The sequence below is a fragment of the Hermetia illucens genome, chromosome 6 (assembly GCF_905115235.1).
Source record: "Hermetia illucens chromosome 6, iHerIll2.2.curated.20191125, whole genome shotgun sequence".
Lineage (NCBI taxonomy): Eukaryota > Metazoa > Arthropoda > Insecta > Diptera > Stratiomyidae > Hermetia > Hermetia illucens.
Genome location: NC_051854.1, coordinates 29479888 through 29493050, shown reverse-complemented (window position 1 = coordinate 29493050; position 13163 = coordinate 29479888). Strand labels below are relative to the sequence as shown.

Below are 13163 nucleotides of genomic sequence, written 5' to 3'. Positions count from 1 at the left end.
CCTTCCATAGCCGAAACAAAGCTGCCTCATGCAATCCCATATGACTTGGCCTTCAAAACGCTCATATTGCGACTTCATCAGTCTAACTTGTGATTAATACATTATTATATTAAAGATTTCTGTGGGTTTCAATTGGGTAATGGTCTGAAAATGCAAATCCTGAGCGATTGTTCAAAGGTTTAGGTAAAGCTAACATTTGTTTTCCATTTCAGATTCCACCTATGATATTTCTAGGTATTTGGCGCAAACAGGGATTATGTATGTAAACCACCCCTTCCTTGTCTCAACATGTATTCGAGGTCATGTCGCGCTTTTTGGCAATATGCTCTTTTTTGCCGCAATATCTGCAGTCAGCGGATCGATCAGTACCCTTGGAAGTCTTCATTCTAGGCTACCGAGAAAACTCCGGGATCAGGTTTCAAATTAACGGTCAAAATAAGCTAGATATAGGTCTGTGAAAAACCGAATAAATAGTCGATCTCCACTGATGAAATTACGGATTTTTGTGAACGTTGTCATTCATGAAGTACCAGAATGCGGTAGATCTCCTTTTACGTGTTTTACTCAGGGTATATTCTTTGTATGCTGATGGTATTATTACAACTCTTTCCGCCATAAAATATCAAAATTTCGCAATTTAACGTGTGCAGTAAAGGGAATCACAAACAGAAATTACACAGAAACTACACCCGGCATTGTTCAGTCGTGCCCCTTGGAAGATCTTCTCGATAAAGGTCCTGCTATGGCTGCCACATTTTTATATCTTCTTCTATGGCGCTACGATCCGATGTCAGTGCTTGGCTTGTTGATGTCTCCACTCTTCTCATCTAAGCAACCCCCTCCTCTAATTTCTAAAAACAAATAACGTGTAACATGATACCCGATTTTTTTCATTTTTCAATCAATTTTTTATTCAAAAACCAATTAATGTACAATAAGCACTTATAGGATTAAAAAAAATGAAAAAAAATAATCCTATATACAAGGATATTGCAAAAATCCGTACAGTAGATAAAATACTTTGAAAAATTATTTGATTTTTGTTTGTTGTTTTGTATCATAATAGATTTTTAACATCGGTTAGGGTTTTCCCTATTTTCTCAACATACCTAAATCAGTTGACCCACTTTCAAATCAATCTTTAGAGTCAGCCAACAATTTCGACAAACCCCATTAACCATCTACAGGTATTTCTCACTATATTTGGAAACCAACCAGCACTCGATCTCGAAAATGCGTTATTCGACAAATTCCTCAAATGCGTGACTATTTTTATATTGTACTAAGTTTGCACATCATAGTGATGCAAAGGATTAGGGAACATGAGGACACAGTTCTTCTCATTTTCTGGTAAACCAATTTCTTAAGCCATTTACAATGTATCGCTTTCACATTTTGATTTTGGCGACATTATAAATATGGTGAAAGCCTAAATCATATCGAGACCTCGTCAATGCATCGCCTACAATCTTCTCAGTCTCCCGATCACGAGGGTTTATTCAGTATATATGTCATCCGACCAGCAAGATAGCTTGCCCTACAGCGATAACTGGGTTATATAAGCAGTCGATATTGAACTTAGGGGGTCGCGGCTCTACAACCCTAAGAGAAGAGACAGACGCAACATGCAAGTGAACGTAAACGACCATCAGATTTTGGTCCCTTTCGAGACCGATGTCACACCCTCTCGTGTTACGCACATCCAGTAGACAACTACTAAGCCTATTGTTAATCGCGAAGTGGTCGATCTGATTGCTACGACAGGCTTTGTACTGGAAAAATGTGCCATCAATGACGGTGGAAGCTGAGAAAATCCTCAAATCTGCCACCGCTATCGTTAAAGTCGACCAGACCATGTTTCTGGATCACATATCCGAGCAAAATGTTATGAGAGTCCACCTTGTCCTGCTCCTTAACCTGGAGCGGAATCTTGCAGTTCAGCCAGAAACCGGCTCCTAAGCCAAGCAAGCACGCCTTCCACTTCAAATCGATGCGTTAATCTTGATTTAAATAATGGAGAACTATCGACAGCCCCTTCTGTCCTTGGTAAACACATGGCTAACAAGAATAACTGATGCTCATAATATTCTGAGTTGAATGTATAATCTTTAAGCACTAAACGATGGACTGGTATCGACAACTGTGAATAATGCCTGAATTTTGAATTTATTTTCCTTACCTTCTCTCCTTATTATTATTTTTTGTAATCTACTGCAGTGTTACATAAATTTGAAGGAAATTTCATCATCCCCTTGGAAAATGGCTTACGGTAAATGCGATACCTCAGAGATGTTGTCTAAAAAATGAGGATAAGCCACTCAATCATTTTGACTTTAGTAGCGTTGAATTGTCATGTTGCAAAGTTGGGTTAGAATATTTTGCATTTTTTCATCTTGGTAAAGGAAATTGAATTTCCTCTTAACGATGCGATGATCGAATTAGTCTCGATCTCATAATCGGTGTTCAAATCCTGGTTGTCATGGACGTTACAGTTGTCCTCTCACTTGCATAGCATTAAGTGTGGTGGTGATGAAACCGAAGTACAATCTCATTGAAAATTATTCAGAACGAAATAGGGAAGAGGAGAATTTATGGATGCTACCTATATCAACGTCAAGTGTCGCCACAAACCCCTGCCGCCGCCTCTTTTTCTTCGATGGTTTGCAGTTTAACTCAAATCTTACCTTCCTTGATTCATTACCTCCGTCCGTCTCAATAGTCTAATTTCGACTTTAGTTCGAGGAATTAAGTAACGGTCTGTCATGCGCATCCATAATTTCCTCCTACTGCTTCCACGGCTTTCCCCAGTTTGCGCTTATTATATACCCTTATCATTTACATCTACTTTTAGGCAAGGTTATATTCTGAATCCGCTCATACAAATGGCTCATTACATTTTTCGAAATTTGGTCAAGGTTTACGCTGTTTTACGTTAACAGGCTATAGCCCTTTATTGTACTAAATATGCCACGTATCTTGTTGTTGATTTGTGATTGAACTGAGGACAGGACAGAAAGATGGGATTCATTTTCAACAGCAAACCGGATACTGATTTCATTCTTAGCGCGTTAACGTCCTTTGAAAATTAGTCCCCCAAATGTAACCAAACTCGCACATGTTAATTTTCTGCTGGAGTATTTCCTTGCATGGCCTATGAGTCTTCATAAACAACAATTTCGAACGACATATTCTAACACCAATCGATCCTACCTATACTCATCATGCAAAATTGTGAGAGAGGCATCTTTGATATTACGGTCATGTAATCCGCGCTGATGAACCGATCGAAAGGCAATACTATGACACGCTAATTGCTGATTTAAAAATCTCTTGATTCCGAGCAAAAACCACAAAAAAGTGGTGCGCCCAAATAGGCGAGCCGAATTCGCTATCGATCGGGACTAAGAAAAAGAAGTACAATTGCATTCTAATGTGGGACGTGATTTTTATTTTAGCCTCTATCAACCTAACCAGCTTCCGCAGGGCTTTTTTTTCAAACTGATAAGAGTTTGTGAGGTATCTAGTTCAAATAAGAGCTGCAGTCCACACTATCATCAGCATGAAAGAAGTCCATAAATAATAGGTAATCTCATTAAGCAATATTATATTCTCAGTGCTTTTCTAATATTAATTTTGTCGGAATATTTAGGGCAAAATAGTGCAACCGCTTCTGAACGACACAAAGGCTGAAAAAGAAGCAGTTTTAACAATAGAATCTTAAATATTTGGCAAACAATACCTTTGCTTCCTTCTCTGAAAATTTTACATCAGTGCTGATTTTGGAGATGATATGGACGATTCGATTCCGCTGTGATTCAGTAAGAAGCAGGTGCCTTACTTAATTTCATATTTAAAAGACCTATTTGGACGTTTTCAATACATTTTTATAATGTGTGTTGCTCATCTGGACCATCTTAAGTAATTTCTTCTGCAAACGGCGGATCTTGATTAAATTTTGGAAGCTCTTCGAAAGATTACGAACAGCATTCTCTTGTCATCACATAAAATCATCTATTATTGGTGCCTCTGCTTGAATTGACTGAGGGTGGTGAATGCACCTCTCTACATCCGTTGTCAAAATAATAATTCCTTTTTTTCCGCTTTTGATGCCCCCGTATATCTTCAACGGTTTATCAAATATTATTTTCTATATTTTGCCAGACGTTATCGCTTAGTTTTTCCATATAGAATTTCAGAACCCCTTTCCTCTTCTAACTGAGCTTGGTGACCACATTTGTATTTTGCTCGAAAGAAAAAATGATACATATCCCTCTCTACTGCGTGAAGAGTTGTTAACTCGTGATTTATTTCATGTAACCGTTCATTAGCGCCGTCCCCGCCTACTTGCAGAGCACGATTATACGAATGTGCAATGGGACTCACCTGAAGTGGCTTTTGCCACGAAGCCTCACTGAACGTTATCTGGTACCATGGGAACCAAGATGCGCCTCTGACAACATATACTCCAGGAGAATTCCTGAAGAATCTGCTCTTGGCCCTGTTATTTGCGTTTAAGAAAGTTAAAAGTGTAATGGTTTAAAAGTGACTGTGCCTATATCCCGGGCAGAGCTCCCTGTGGACTCAAGCGTGGATTTGCGCTGTATAACTCGGGCACCATACCTCTTAGTTGTGGCAAAGATGTTGGTATGAATGCTGCTGCACTCAATATGAACCAGGACTGCTGCGCGTGTCACGGTGGGGTTCTAATTGTGATTTTCAAATCAATCCATATCCGAAGCGGACCGTGGGATCTCTTACGCCTACACGGCAGGTATTTAGTTGTGGCCGATTTGGCCCAAAGTCTTTCAATCAAATGATACCTTCATGATTTTATGAATTCGAAGATATTGGAAACATATTGAGCTTCCAAAAGTTATTACTAATGAAGAAATCAGTGGCTTCTGTCACTGAATTCGGCATGGACGATACGGTTTCTCTTTGAATCTTTCCCTTTTCAACCTTGACTTCAATATCATCAAGGGGCATCAAACTTTGGAAAATACTAATTTCATACGAACTCCATATACTGTTTGGATACCTTATATAATCGCATAGTCTCGATTTTTGTTGCAGTTAAATCAATCCTATCCTGAAAAACACGATGATGGCTATACAAGTTGTACTGAGGGAATATAATGAGCGTGTCGACTCAGCCAGGTTTTGACTTTGGGTTGATATTCCTATGGGAATGTACTAACTTGTATGCGTCATATCCACCCCACAACACAAGATGAACACCAGCATCCATGTCGACTGGAATTCGAACCCAGGGCAACCAGATTGAAAGGGTAGAAGTATATTCCCTAAACCCCCGCGCTGTACTCAGCTGCTGATTAAAAATACCAATATTGAGCACTAAACTTCTCGTTGAACAGTTGTAAAATTTTTTTTATCTTAAAAACCCTTGCACTTGATGCTTTTTATTAAGTATATGTATCTATTCACAAATGCCTCGAAACCTTGGAAAGAGGATTCATAATAAGCCTTTGGGAGATGTCATGGGATATAATGTTAATACTGAGAGCCTCATGTTGTTAATTCCGATCTTCAGCTTGGTTTTCCACAACTAAACATTTGGTCATCATTCAATATCCACAATGAGAAGATGAAGCTTCTCCTCTATATCACCCAGTTGCATACTGCCAACGACACCTTTTATATGTTGAGTACCATGGACGTTATGCAATTTGTATGCCCCCGAGTTTCCACTATCTAGGTTTGACGGCTCACATACTAGAGTGTCCACAAAGAAAAGCCAGTTTTTATTTAGGTATTTCAAAATCAAAGTAATCCTCTCCGGCCACAATATACTACGTCAATGAAGTTTCCAATTCTTGAAATAAGAATTAAATCCTCCTTCCTTGATAGCTTCCAGAACGCATAGCGGTTCCGGTTGCATCTCTCCTATCATCTCAAAACGATTTCTTCGCAGTGGCCTTTTGAGTTCCAAGAATAGCAATAAACCGCACGGTGCTAAAACGAATACGGTGGTTGTAAAACAATATATCATACATCGAATTTCGGGCGAAAAAGTCCCAAAGAAGGAATGTTATCTTGTTCGATGAAAATGAGATATTTTGGCACTGCCCGAAACTTTGGACATTTCAAGCCCAAAATATCTTTCAAAATGGTACTGATATTTCACGACTTTCTTTGAACCGCTTATTCCACTTGTAAACACTCCTTTTCGACAAAGCATGGTCCCTGAAGGCTTTCTTTATCATCATGAATGTTTCTACACCCGAAAATTCATTCCCAGAAAATTTAATACAAATTCTTTACATAATATAATTAGACATTGCGAAAATCGCCTAATGTAGTTTTAGCGTTGTACAAAAGCAAGCGTAAAATGAAAAGTAATGAATGCTTTGTCATTAAGTTTGTCACAGATATCTGTCACAATGCTGCTAACTTACAAAAAAAAAATTGATGTGCGGTTTACCCGCGCCATTTAAATTCAAAACTAATCTTACCTTTGGATACAGTGTTACATTCTTAGAAACTCTGGAAGCAAATTTTCTAATAAGTCCTTGGGAAATTCCATGAGAAGTAATGTTAATACTAAGAATTGTTAGCTTGGTTGTGCGAAATTAACCCTTTAACCTTTAACCCTTTTTATATGTTTATATGTACATTGTACGTTATGCGTTATCCAGTTTCGGTGGCTTACATATTCTAGACGCACTTCCTTTAGGTAGATCGTCCAAAGAATTGCAATTTTGGTTTTACAATTACATCTTTTATTTTATTAAATTTCGGGACATCGTGGCAGAAGTTCTAAGTCGCTCTTAAGATGAATGGGCAAGACTTGTGATATGTTACTGGATATGGTATTTCCACTTCACTGTGGAATTGAGATGCGCTCTTCAATATTTAGCTGTTTGCATCAGTTCTATTTTCAAACCCATTAAAATGGATAGCATGATTCCTCTTCTTTAAATCAAACTTTTCCCGTAAAAGGTACCTTTCCCGACTCCTACTGCTTCGAGCGCTTTAACTTCGAGGTATATAATGTGTCCGGATAGCTCAGTGGTTAGAGCACTAGGCTGTCATACGGAAGGTCACGGTTCAAATCTCATTGGTGGCAGTGGAATTTGCATCATGATTTGACGTCGGATACCAGTCGACTCAGCTGTGAATGAGTACCTGAGTCAAATCAGGGTAATAATCTCGGGCGAGCGTAATGCTGACCACATTGCCTCCTAGTGTACCGTTACGGTCTTGAATGAAGTGCTCTAACACACTTCAAGGCCCTGATCCAATATGGATTGTTGCGCCAATGATTATTATTATTATTATATAATCGACAATATAATAATCGTTAACCCAGTGGAGTGGTCTCCTGGACCTCTATGCATCAACCCCAACCCTATACTGACTCAGCTTTTAGAGCTTATTGAGGTGTGCTCTTGCCATGCTTCTCTATTTTGTCCAATTCGAGTTTCACCAAATATCGCGTGCTAAGTTTTCATCATATAAGTGTTACATGCACACAAAGAGGTGGGCAATACCATGTACTATGTAAATGCAAGAGCCCTCGGTGACTAAATTCTTGATGTGCTAAACAATATTTCCTACCGTTACCGCTGGGGCAAAACATAGAATAAATTTCTTATCACTGCTGTGAACATGCCATTTACTTTTCTGATTAATGGCACCCAACTAATTGCTATATAATTTGGAAGTCTCCTTTTTTTAGCACATAATCAACCAATCAACTGAAAGGCTTCTAAAATTAAGGTAAAAATAGTAGTCATTTTTACAGATATCCTGACCATCTATTAGCAGGTCCACCATACGAAAATCATACCAGGATACTCCTTTAGCCCTAAGTTGTCATTAACCTAAAACCAACGATTCTCCATTAGAAAAATATTCAATAAACTCAGAAATTTTTGTGTTTAATAAATTACTAATATTAATCAAATTCCCTAAAAGCTCCTTATTCCTTACTCTCCCTTAGTTAACCAAAAAATATTCCTCTTCATATAGTCCCGGTAAGGACTATTTGCTTTCCTTAGTGAACAAAAACATTACGCCAACCTATCTAGTAGAATTAGTACATCAGGCGCTAAGAATGCTCCCTGATTTCGGGGAAATGTGAATATATTCTTATACTAAGCAATTATGTTTCAATTGATTTTGCTTACTACAGTCTTTGAAACTAAATCTGACTTCCATTATAGCAGCACAAAAATTAACATTTTCCTGCTTTTATTGAATTTTAAAATTTCAACTATAGGTAAAAGCCAAAATGGCCCGTCCATTTACTACTTTATACCTATGTAGCAGAAAAACACACACAAATAAGACAAAAAATTAGTACAAAGTGATGATAAAGCCATAAAGGCATTATTTTTCTCTTTCTTGATCTAGACAAAACCAAAATATAACGTTTTGCGTCCTTAAAACTAAAACTACGACTAAACTAAATTTTGAAAGCCACAAGGATAAGTCTTTGGAGAAACAGCACAGCATGCAAAATCATTTGAGATTAAAACAAATAAATGCTATTTAGTAAGCTCTGTAAGTTCCACATAGGTTCCAGATAGAAAAGTTGAATTTTTTTACAACTACAAATGAAAAGATGCAGATAGGATTGAATAAAATCATGCACGTCACACATCATGCAATAATTGACAAAAAAATGTTGAACTGCACATCAATTGAAATTGAAGAATAAAATAAATAAAAAAAAGCAAAAAAAAAAACAGAAACTCGAGAGCTTATTCAACTAACGTGAAATTATACTGAAATTTCAATATATGGTCTCAAATCTCAATAAAATGAAAACAACAACACATTTTTTGAATTTAATGTAATTTAATCAACCAGAAATGATCAAGAAAGGCAGCGCAAATAATGTAACCGAAAGAAGATATAGCGCAATATTGGACTGACGCAAGAACACTAGAAATGCAAGTGTGAGATATTTTGGAGAGACATGTGATAATTTTACCGGATTAAGGGGACATTTCCTACTGTTAAACTCAAAATCGGTTGTTCAGCAAGTTTTATTAAAATAAGTTCGAATATATGCATAATTCGTGGTAGATTTTATATAGAAGCTAATTTCGGTTTAGACAATGAATTTAGATCAAATATACCAATTGGTCACGTTCAACCGAACTTTTCAAGTAACTTAGTGCTCCCCGTTCCTTCTATAGTGTCGCAACAGCAACGACATAGAAGATTGCCATAAATCGTTGTTTTATCAACTTTAACTTGAAAGAGGATCTGCATGCATCTATCCACAGATATAGTTCCGCAATGGAAAAGTCCCCCATTTCATAATTAGTTTAGTAAGACCTGAATTCAAAGGTTCCCCTTAATACTCTAAAATTAATCCAACATCGGGAAGCATATTCATCGGAAGAATAAAACGATTGTCGCAGAATCTTTATTATATCCAATGGAATCCATCTTGCACCCAGTACAGTTGTGAAATAATGTTTCATTAGCCACAATAAAAAAATGACGTAAAAAATAAATTATCATAACTAGAATAGACTCCCATGGATGAAAATAAGTCTAAGATGAAATTCTAGGTGAACTAAATAAATACAAACACGAAAAACAATTGTTACAATTAATTATATGTAAACTTGTAAGATGTAATGTTGAAATAATTAATTCTTCGCATTATATTTGAGTCATTTACCTCGAATTCAATTGGTATAAAAATGTTTGTTACACAAGATGTTACTTATCATGAATCCTTGATTTTGTAAACATAAATAAATTGAAATGTATACTTTTTGGTAATATAGGGCAAAGCGTTACCCTTATGTACTTTAGGAGCCATCATCATCTCTGATCAAACCCAGCTTTGAAGGTACCAATACCCAGAATCAGACTACATTGCTGATTAAAAGGCTCAGTCAATGTGCCACCATGATATGTTTTTTTCTACGAAACAAGTGATAAACTCTGTTTTCTTGTTAATATGTTATCAAATATATTTTTATACAAATACTTTGCTATTTTGAAAATGTTCGCATAACGCCAAACAGCATCAACGTAGATAAAATCAAGTTGCTTCTCTGTCACGAAGTTGAAGAAATCAATGAAAACGAAAGATTTAAGACAGTAACCTGTACAATATAATCATTTTCTATTTTTTACAAAGCATTAATTACCAATTCTTTCTGCCCTGGGTTTATGAAGTATCTAACTTGTGAGTTACGCTAACTGTTTTTTATCTAAAATTGTACTAATTTTTTACGCTGTGAACCTTTTAATAATTATCCCCGCGCACAATCTATTATACTTTCAAGAGATTCATTAGTTTTTCATATTAACCCTGCTAGTGTTTGGTCATATACTTATTGACGTTTATTAAAAGTGGAAGAGAAAGATTTGAATACATAACAAGCGAGTAAAATCAAAATATTTTAACGGTAACCTTATTATGTAGCCCAGCTACCCTAAATAAAGTTAAAAGTTCTGAATCCTCTTTCTTTGTGGAAACCTTCTTTTATTAATGAATGAAATTCAGATGTGGCTTCCGCTCGTATTTAAATATTTCAATTTCATTTCAATGAAATCTATTATTTGGTAATATTTCCATTATTAAATATTATGAAGATTATTCTGATAATTCATACGTAATAACTTTTTTACAAACTGTGAGCAACAACTTAGAATGGATTTTCTTTTTTCAAAAATGATCCTTATCACTGTCTAACTATGATAGTCTAAATATTGTGAAATTTAATGACTGTCTTTCGTAATAATAGTGATAAACATCCAAAGGATTTTAAGTTGAGCACATAGGAGAGACATCCATAACGATACTACATTTCTACAAGATATAGCTGTAAAGCAAATATAATATTACCATAATTACATACATTAAACATGATACCGAAATCAATAACAGGAAAACGAACATTCAATATAAAAGGTGAAACTTTTAGCTTTATAAAGTGAAGGAATTCAAAATATAATAAAATGAAAACAATATGAATCTAGTGACAACAAATTATAGAGAGTAGTTATGATTACATCATTATATTATATATATATAATATATATTTCAATATGCCATTGTTTTAATAAAATGCATTGAAATTGAATACCAGGTAAGGAATTGTCCTTTATTTGATTTTTCGTTACATTCCAGAAATTCGAAAACCTTTTCTAAAAGAAAGTACGATTTCATCATCATCAACGGCGCAACAACCGGTATCCGGTCTAGGCCTGCCTTAATAAGGAACTCCAGATATCCCGGTTTTGCGCCGAGGTCCGCCTCGTCTTCTTTTTCTACTATAGATATTGCCCTTATAGACTTTCCGGATGGAATCATCCTCATCCATACGGATTAAGTGACCCGCCCACCGTAACCTATTGAACCGGATTTTTGGTATCGCTCATAGATTTCGTCATTCTGTAGGCTACGGAATCGTCCATCCTCGTGTAGGGGGCCAAAAATTGTTCGGAGGATGCTTCTCTCGAACGCGGCCAAGAGTTCGCAATTTTTCTTGCTAAGAACCCAAGTTTCCAAGGAATAACAGTCTTTGTAAGCTGAAATAGGCTCTGTTGGCTGACAACAACCGTGCGTGGATTTCATCATCGTAGCTGTTATCGGTTGTGATTTTCGACCCTAGATAGGAGAAATTATCAACGGTCTCAAAGTTGTATTCTCCTATTCTTATTCTTCTTCGTGTTTGACCAGTGCGGTTTGATGTTGTTGGTTGATTCGTCTTTGGTGCTCACGTTGCCACCATATATTTTGTCTTGGCTTCATTGATGTGCAGCCCAAGATCTCGCGCCAATCACCGCCTGCTCGATCTGGATGAAGGCAGTTTGTACGTCTCGGATGGTTCTTCCCATGATGTCGATATCGTCAGCATAGGCCAGTAGTTGGTTGGACTTAAAGAGGATCGTACCTCTTGCATTTACATCAGCATCACGGATCACTTCCTCGAGGGCCACGTTAAAGAGGACGCATGATAGAGCATCCCCTTGTCGTAGACCGGTCAGGGTCAGCCTAGTCAGTCTTATTAATTTCGTCGGGATACCGAATTCTCTCATGGCCGTGTTCCATATTCCAACAGTTTTTCCATCGCTTGCCGCAGAGATAAAATCTGATCTGTTGCTGATTTGCCTGGAGTGAAGCCTCTTTGGTATGGACCAATGATGTTCTGGGTGTATGGGGCTATCCGGCCTAGCAAGATAGTGGAGAATATCTTATAGATGGTACTCAGCAACGTGATACCTCTATAATTGCTGCACTGTGTGATATCTCCCTTTTTATGTATGAGACAGATAATTCCTCTTTCTCAGTGGTTAGGCATTGACGCTGTCCCACACCTTGAGCACAAGTTGATGAACCATTTGGTGTAATTGATCGCCTCCATATTTAACCAATTCGGCTGTAGTTCCATCGGCTCCTGACGGCTTATGATTTTTAAGTCGATGAATTGCACGGACTGTTTCTTCTACACTTAGTGGTGTTGTATTTGTCCGTCGTCTTTAGTTGGCGGGACCTCCAACCAGCCGATATTCTGGTTGTTGAACAGTTCATCAAAATACTCAACCCATCGAATATGCCAATTCTGTCGGAAATCAGATTTCCCTCTTTGTCTCGGCAGGATGAACATCGAGGTGTGTAAGGTTTTCATCCTGCTGACTTGTTGGTAAAACTTCCGCGCCTGGTGCAATTGCTTCCTGCACTTTTCGAGTTCACAGACCTCTTGGTTCTCTCAGGCTTTCTTTTTCCGTCTGTGAATTCGCTTCTCCGCCCGCCGGAGATCGTGATAAGTCTCTACGCGTGCCCGCGTTCTTTGAGAATGCAACATTAATCGGTATGCGGCATTCTTCCGTTGCGTTGCCAACTTACATTCATCGTCAAACCAGCCGTTCCGACTCCTTTTGCGGCTGGGGCCAAGTATGTTTGTGGCAGTATCCATTATAACGTTCTTTTCGTGATTGTGAAGATCATTTGTTGATGCTTCATCTCCAGGTCCTCTGTTGACTGCAGTTATTGCGGCATCCATTTCCCTCTTATAGGTTTCGCGGAGGGTTGTGTTGTGGATGGTTCAGTGTTCAGTATTCGCTTATGTTTTCAAAGCCGATAACAGCAGGTTTCATTTTTTGGCTGGCTAAGAAACCTACTCCGAGCACATGGTTTACTGGATGACCGCTATAATATATGGTGT

At 37.5% G+C, this 13163-nt stretch overlaps 1 protein-coding gene across 1 annotated transcript in view; it reads left to right on the top strand.

Annotated features, from left to right (window-relative positions):
• Positions 1 to 11044, top strand: part of LOC119660590 (serine/arginine repetitive matrix protein 2) — a 187048-nt gene extending 176004 nt beyond the window's left edge. Inside the window, exon 17 of the transcript XR_005250455.1 lies at positions 8377 to 11044. The gene's annotated coding sequence lies outside the window, so the exon portion shown is untranslated. The remainder of the gene's footprint in view (positions 1 to 8376) is intronic.
• Positions 11045 to 13163: the final 2119 nt, after the last annotated feature.